Raw genomic sequence first — 8,692 nt, forward strand, 5'->3', positions numbered from 1 at the left:
TAATTGGGAATCTATATTCTAATTAAATTAGGAATCCATAATCTAATTAATTTAAGAAATTCATTAAATTAAGAACTTTTTTGCTCCCTTTTGTGACACTTACTGTCTAACTTACATCTATAACCGGCTTAGAAATCCTTGGAATACATATATAACATTCACCTAACTAATAAAACTTTTAAAATAACTTCATAACACTAGGAATCAACAACCACATCATCATATTAACATGTACAAAGTTCAGTGGGTCCCAACATACTTTACTATCCCCAATATGAGCAACAAATATGTACAGACATTTACAGAATAAACACCTAAGACTTCTCTTCAGACTTTGAACTTTTAACTGGAGTCCTTGAGTGGCAGAGCTGCAAGGCTACTAACCTCTGGAGAGATGACCACTACCTAGGAAAAGGAAAATATTTGAAAGAATGAGCTACTCGCCCAGTGAGTGACTAATAAAACATATTCATCATGCTTGAAACTGAAAACTACCAAGCAACCTCATATTTAAAACATTTTAAAACATAGTATCTATGAAAAACATAACTAACATAATCCTTAGTTGAGAGAGAACCCTTTTGCTCAATCCCTCAATGTCAATCCTTAGTTGGTGTGGAGTAATCTTAACACTACCAACGTCAACTCTACCTATGTGCACGTGGTAATAACTAAGTACCGTCATACCTTAGGTACTACTATCCAGATACCTTCTGAAGTCCTTCAGTATCGGGTTTAACATAATCATCATAAATACTCATACAGTAAAACATGTATACTTGAAAGCATGAATAACAATATGTGCTTCACTTCTCTATCATGTGATCATGAATTTCTAACACGTTTTTAAAACATAAAATGTGTAAATATTGAGAATCATGCTTTCATAAGCATCTTTAAACTGAGTAAACAATTATTGAACTTGGCCTTCAGATTTATAAGCCTCTCCTAATTGAACTTGGCCTGAAAATCACATTATTAACTAATGATTATCCAATCCAAAAACTGCATAAACAACTCAACGTTTTACCATAATTCCCTTAACCCTTAAATAATCCCCAAAATGGCCAAATTTTAGGGTTTAAGCATCCTTAGCCTTTAAATTATTTCAAATTTATTATAAAATCCCTTTTTCAAGTTAAACATCCTTCAGTTCACAAATAGTCTTAAACAAATAGCTCCCAAATTATTTAAACGACCTTAGATCTAAAAAAATAGGATGTTGATGATGGGCAAAAGATGACAGACACCATCTTCTTCCTTCAGACCACCAATTTTCTTCAAGTTGCTCTGTTTTTCGACAATTACTTTCAAGCTTTCAAGCTTCAGTTTCACCCAATCTAGCCCAAAGACCACTCAAATTTCTTCTATAAAACTCATTAACTCCCTCTAAATTAAATTACCCAATAAGTTATAGTTCACGAATTACCTTGGATAGCTCAAAATTTTGATTGAATCACGACTACCCTGTTTCTATGAAATTTTGCGCAACCCACTATTTTCCTTAAAATTGATGGCCTTCCCAAACTCATTCTCCTTAAGCAGTCCTCGAAGTTTTTCCTTACTCGATTCACTTCAACATTCATGAAGCAGATTTCCCAATTGAACAATTGGTTTGAGAGGAGTTCTTTAAATTCTCCATGGCTATACAACTGTACGTGACAACAACATTTACAGCTTTCAGCCTTTAATTCATCAATTTCTTAACCAAATCCCCTCAAATTTCTTGCATTAAACTCATAAACAACCTCTTAGTACTAACCCGAGGATTTGAAGCTTTAAAGTTCCTCGAACACTTCAAAATCAGCTCCCCAAACTAACCATACTCTGCTTCAACTGAAGTCCCGTATAGCCTCAGTTTACCTACAAATTCGTCCATTTTCATCCATAATTTGCATATACATCCTTCATGAAAACCTCTGAAGCATAGACACAGATACGGCTACACGATATAGATACGCTCGGATATGGAAATATGTCAATTTCTAAAAAACTAAGATATAAATACGTCTAAGGATGCGTCATTTTTTAATATATATTTCTAAAAAACGAGGATAATGATACGTTGAAGATACATTTTCTTTTTCTTTAAAAAAGTCTAAGATATAGCTAAATTTAGCATACAAGCTAAAAACAATAACACAAAATAGAATACAAACATTGAAATATAATACAAAAAAAAGCAATATTAAAATGTTGAAGTACAACAGTTAATACAAAAGCAATTGAAAAGTGACTCATATTGCAAAGAAGAAGAAGAAGATTAGAGGGAGAAGTATGAAGAAAAATGAAGAAATTCTTCGTTGAATTGTTGAAGATATCCAAATGGTTTATATTTTGGTAGACTTTATGGGGACTCAAATGTGAAGATAGAGATTAGATGATTCTAATCTAAGGTCTGGTCCGTTATTTTTTTTCCCCGTTTAGTTTTGAACTCGAGTAGTGAGCTTTTTAAATAGTTTGTCTAGTTTTAGATTAGGAAATATTAGATGAGTTGCTTGTTCTTTTTCTTTAAAAAAAGTATGCATAGAAATAGATACGTCAAATCGAAAGTATCTGAAAGTATCAGTATCTGATACGTGTCTGATACGGATTTTTTGTCTCACATGAAGTATCTGTGTTTCATAGATGAAAATTGTTAATAAACCTCTTTTCGTGATAACCCCAAAATTTCATCTTTTAATTCCTTTTCTACCGCTCAGAGTTGTCAAAAGACCACAAATTTCTCAAAATTGCCCGAATTCAGACCAACCTCAAGTCTTTTCCGTTTTTCACCATCTTTCCGGTTGAGATTCACTCTGGCAGCCTTGGGTCGTCTTCTCCACTTAATTTCCTATGGGTTTATGAAAGAAATTTGAAAATTGCACGATGAATTTCTGAACATGGACCTTCACAATCTACTACTTTATATGCACCGCCATCACCTTTTTCTTCTCCTTAAAAATTTTTCCAACAGCTACTTTAAATTGATTACCCCACTTAATTAGGCTAATTACTCCTCTTTTTTTAATACTTAAACAATTAATACCTTTTAATTTATATATAAACAAATATTAAATAATTTTCTCCCAATTCCACATTTAATTCTCACTTAATCACTCCACGCTGTTCCAATTACTTAACCAAGTTTCATCTCTTTTCCTTTTATCACCTAGAAAATTTCCTTTAATTACATATTCACACACTCCTTTTTATTTAAACACCTTAACAAATAAACCTACCTTAACATGCTTTTAAAACAATAATTAACATTGTAAATTGTCAAGCATAGACATTAAGGAATTCAAAATCTAGAGTTTATATAAAACCCAATAGTATGATCGATATGAAAACGTGTTTCATGCGAAAGCCATACTTCATTACTTTAATGTTAAAGGAGGAAGTATTTAAATGTTGAGGTTAATTGAATTCGAGGACTATTGTTCATGCAATAAGTGGCAAGCTTTCGGTATTCTATACTTGCACTTTATGGACATTTGCTCACATTTTAATATGATCTATAAAGATTTCATTGAAGATCATTATTATACTTTCAACATATGATGTGTGCTACTCTCTTCAATTTCAACCAATACCTCATGAAGATTACTGGATCTCACCTCCTAATATGTCTATCTTACATGCTGACCCATTATTTTTTAGGCAACCTGGAAAACAAAGGAGTTCACGTTAACATGATGAGATGAATTGGAGAGAATCAAGTATTCAACAATGATGTGAATTATGTAAGCAATTAGGTCACAATCAAAGGAAATGTCTTTCGAGATGAAGAAAGGCAACTTAGGTTAACCTTTTTGTAATTAATATTTTTATTATGTAATAACATTTTTGTAATAACATGATCTGGTACTTGAATAATACAACTAAATCTTTTATACACATTGTTTTATTTGTTTAGGTAGCTGTTTATAAGTTTGTCTCTTGTTAGGCTTTTAAAAGATATATATTTTCTATGTTAATTCCCCCAAAATCGTGATGATTATTTTCTTTTAATGCTAATTTTGTAGGTAAAACGGTCCGAAGCGTTTAGAAGTCATTAAGAGAAAATTGGGCAAAAAAAATCAAGAATGACCAAGAAAATCAACTAAGTTGAAGAGAATCAGAAAAATTACCAAAATTCCATCGAGTAATGCCATCGAGTTTCAACGTCACGACCCTCGGAGAAGCGTTGAGCAACGTTTAAAGACAGAATGCTCACTTTTGCTGCAAAATAGGGCAGCGTTAAACGTTCCCCACAACGTTGCAATGCTCTGAATTTTGACGCGATTCATCCAGTGTGCACGTCTTGCACAACTGAGCGTTAGCGCAGCATTGCAACGTTAGCCCAACACTTCTTTCGCTTTTCTACAATTTAGCGTTACAACGCTAGCCTTGGCGTCGCAACGCTATGCCTATAAATTTTGTTGTTTCATTTTAAGCGAGAGAGTGAAGAAAAACTTAAATTTTTAGAGAGAAACTTCGAATTTACAAAGTTATTCTCGTAAATTTTGAAGAGATTCAATTAATTTGTATTCAATCCTTGTACCAAATATGCAACTATCAATGGATTGCTTGAAGAATTTTATCATCTTTGAGTAGGTAATCCTTTTTCTTGGGGAAGTATATAGATTGTCACTTTCTTGAGACTTTTCCTTGAATTTCCTTTAATGTAATTGCTTTCTTTTGAATGTTCTTGCTGAGAGTTAGAATAAAATTGATTAAGATTGAATTGATGACTCAAGATTAATCAATTTTTGTATGTAAAAATTACATAGTTCTATAACAAAATTGTAATTAGGATTGCAAGAATTAGTAGTCTTGATAGAAAATGTGGACTTCTTTTCCTCTTTTCTTTAAAGAACCTATTAATTTAGAATATTCATGCAATCAATCTTGAATTTTCAGTCTTTTGATTTCAAAATTGAACTAGTTAAGAAAATCCATGAGTTTAATGCAAGGATTAATTGTGAAATGTCTTTACGAAGCAATTAAGACCTAGATTAGGGTTAATTATCAAATTATCTAATTAGGGCATTAGAAATTTATTCTTAATGAACTATTAAATAATCTAATTGCATGATTCTTTGTTAAGTCAATGATAGAATTTCCTAGTTTACATAAAATCCCCAAGATTTCATTTCAATTAAATCTTATCTCATAACCTCTCTTACTTCTCTCATTAATAAATTTTCTATACCAATTCTTTCTTTTTCACTTAGTTTCTAGTTCTTGAAAACAAACTACCCCCGTTAAATCTTTTGCATTTTGGAATTCAATTAGTCTATTTTAGGCCAATTAATAGAGGTTCTCTTGGGATCGACCTCTTACTCCACTATTGCTACGTGCTAGTTTTAGTTGTAGTTAAAGCAATAAAAATTTCATTTATTTTGGGTAAGATAGAACTAACAACACTTATTTCAATCCAAACAAATTGGCGCCATTACCAGAGAACCATGCAATTGGCCTTTAAAAATCCTTGGATTCCTTTCTTTTAGAAAAAGAAATAAAAAAACAAAACAACAAAAAAAATAGTTAATTTGATTGAACTATCTTTTTGTGTATGACCTACTCCTCTCGGAGTATACTTTGTGATTTTGTTGTAGATATCAACCATGAGGAGAGGAGATTAAGAAAGGAAAGAATAAGAAGAGAAGAAGGAGAATTTGAAGAATTAAGTCAAGATGAGAAACCAATACAAACAAACACTATGGGTGAAGCAAGGGAGAAAATGCTAAGAAAGCTTGTCAAACCGGGTTACACTCAACAACCGTTATGTATAGTGTACCCGGAGACTACGGTACCATTTGAATTGAAGCCCAGTTTAGTTTATCTCTTACCTACTTTTCGAGGTAATCCAGGTGAGGACCCATACAAACACATGAGAGAATTCCATTTGGTATATGACGGTATGCGCCCACATGGGATAACGCAAGACAACTTAATCTTAGGGTCTTTCCCTTCTCCTTGAACGATGTGGCTAAGGATTGGTTGTACTACTTACCGGCCGAATCGATCACCACGTGAAATGGTCTTAAGAAAAAGTTTTTAGAAATTTTTTTTTTCCTACATCTAAGGCTAATAATATTAGAAAAGAAATATGTGGTATAAAGTAATTGGTAGGAGAGTCCTTATATGTGTATTGGAAAAGGTATAAGCAACTTTGTGCTTCCTTTTCCCATCATCAAATTTTTGACCAATATCTTATTCAGTATTTCTATTCAGGATTGCTTCCATCTGATAGGAGCAACATTGATGCAGTCGCTGGTGGAGCTTTAACTGACAAAATGCCCACTGAAGCTAGTCAACTAATATCAACCATAGCAGAGAATTCATAGAACTTTGGATCAAGGATTCTAGAATATGGTGTTGTTCAAGCTAAAGAGGTTAATGAGTTGAGAACTCAAGTATCTAATCTAGTTTCTCTTTTCACTCAGGTTGCTCAAGGAGGGCTTCCCCAAATTAAAACATGTGGGGCATGTGGAGTGGTTGGACATGCTTTCGAAACTTTCCCTCAAGGTCAACCTTAAGTTAATACAATAGGAGGTTTCCAAAGGAAGTACGACCCCCATGGGCAAACTTATAACCAAGGGTGGCGAGATCACCCAAATTTCAAGTGGGGATCCCAAGGGCAATTTGAGAATCAAAACCAATCTTCTTAAAGCTCGTCGGGTATGTCTCTCGAGGATGTAGTTAAATCTCTTGCTAACCATTCGTTAAAATTTCAACAGGAACTACCAATTTGCAAAAGGACAAAATACAACTTCAAAAAGAAACAAAACAACTTCAACAAGACACAAAATCTTTTCAATAAGAAACCCGACAAGGCTTTTCAAACTTGGGCACACAAATCACGCAACTAGCAACTATGGTAAGCAAACTTGAGAGTAAGTCATCAGGAAAGCTCCCCACTCAATCGAAGCATGCAAATGTAAGTGCAATCACTCTAAGAAGCGGTAAGAAAATTCCTTCTTCTTCCCAAGTAGCTAGTCTAGTTCAACCAACTCCGAAGAAGCCTGTAGAGGTAACTGATCATGATAACAAAGTAAATGAATATGAGGAATCTTCCATCTTCCCTGAGGTACATAACTACTCTCCGCCTAATGTTGATCTGTATGGATCCCAGATGAGGGAACCCTAAGAGAGCTGCCGACTCCAACTACCGTCCATGTACGATCCATACTAGATCTGACCAACTGCCCATCCTACCTCCTCTACGTTCTTGACAGCCCATCTTTGTCTCAGTAGAGTCTTTCAGTGGCATGTTTCGGTCCTCTTCCCCATTACTTAGAAAAAGTGAGCCACCGGTTCAGGTACAAGATACTATCATTACCGCCTGGACAATTAGACATCCAACCCGTAATCGCAACGACCCAATTGCAAGAGCGGAGCTCTACCAACTGAGCTATATCCCCCCGAGCCAAGTGGGGCCTACCTAAGGCCCCCTTCCCTTGTAGACTAGCAAAATCTAAGGTAGAAGATATTGACCATGAGCTAATTGAAATGTTTAAAAAGGTACAAATTAATATTCCTTTGCTTAATGTATTCAACAAATACCTAGGTATTCTAAATTCTTAAAAGACTTATGTACTAAGAAAATAAAAGGGAAAGAAGATGAGAGAGTAATTGTTAACAAAAACGTGTTTGCTTTGTTAAAAAAGGACATGCCTCAGAAATGTAGAGACCCTAGAATGTTTACTCTACCTTGTGAGATAGGAGGTAGAATTATCACTCATGCCATGTTAACTTAGGTGCATCAATAAATGTCATGCCTTTTCATGTCTATGAAGATCTTAAACTGAATGGCCTACAAAAAAATAAATGTTTGCATACAACTAGCGAATAGGTCATATATTCAACCCCTAAGCATTGTCGAAGATGTTTTGTTGAGAGTTAGAGAATTAATCTTTCCCATTGATTTTTACATTTTAAAAATGGATGAATTAATCTTTCCCATTGATTTTTACATTTTAAAAATGGATGAATCATACTCTACTTTTTCCTCTAGTATTTTACTTGGTAGACCTTTCATGAAAACAACGAAAACTATAACTGATGTAGATAAAGGGTCTTTATTAGTAGAATTTGACGGAGAGGTAAAATTCTTCAACATTTATGATGCCATGAGATTTCCGGATAAATATTATTCTCTTTGCTCCATAGACACATATGATGAAATTGATCGCATTATTGATTCCAAGTTATACAAAAGTTCTCACTATTTGGTAGCCTCTTCCATTCAATATGATTTTGATTGGATTACTGATCATAAATAGTAAATTAATATAAATAAGATTTATATTATGACTATAGATGTTTTATATGGATAAGATTCATATTAAAACTACAAGTTAATAAATTAATATGAATTACATTCATATTAAAATTATAGATTAAAATTATATGAATGAGATAAAATGTACATTTATATTAAAATTACATTGATATTTATATTATATGAATGAGATTCAAATTAAAATTATGGGTATGAGAGAGATGTGCATTTGAATATGATTTAAATATTCATTTAATTAGATATGAGATATTTAATTTAAAAATTAATTAATTAATTTGATTAATTATTTATTTATTTTAATTAAATAAATTTTATTTCATTTTAATTAAAAGGAAGTGGAAGTTATTTTTAATTGTTTTTTTCACTTCACGTACTAAGGAGCGGGGGAAGTTTATTTTACTAGTCTTGGTTATTACAGAG

The sequence above is a fragment of the Benincasa hispida genome, chromosome 9, assembly GCF_027475165.1.
Source record: "Benincasa hispida cultivar pf3 chromosome 9, pf3_genome.v1.1, whole genome shotgun sequence".
Lineage (NCBI taxonomy): Eukaryota > Viridiplantae > Streptophyta > Magnoliopsida > Cucurbitales > Cucurbitaceae > Benincasa > Benincasa hispida.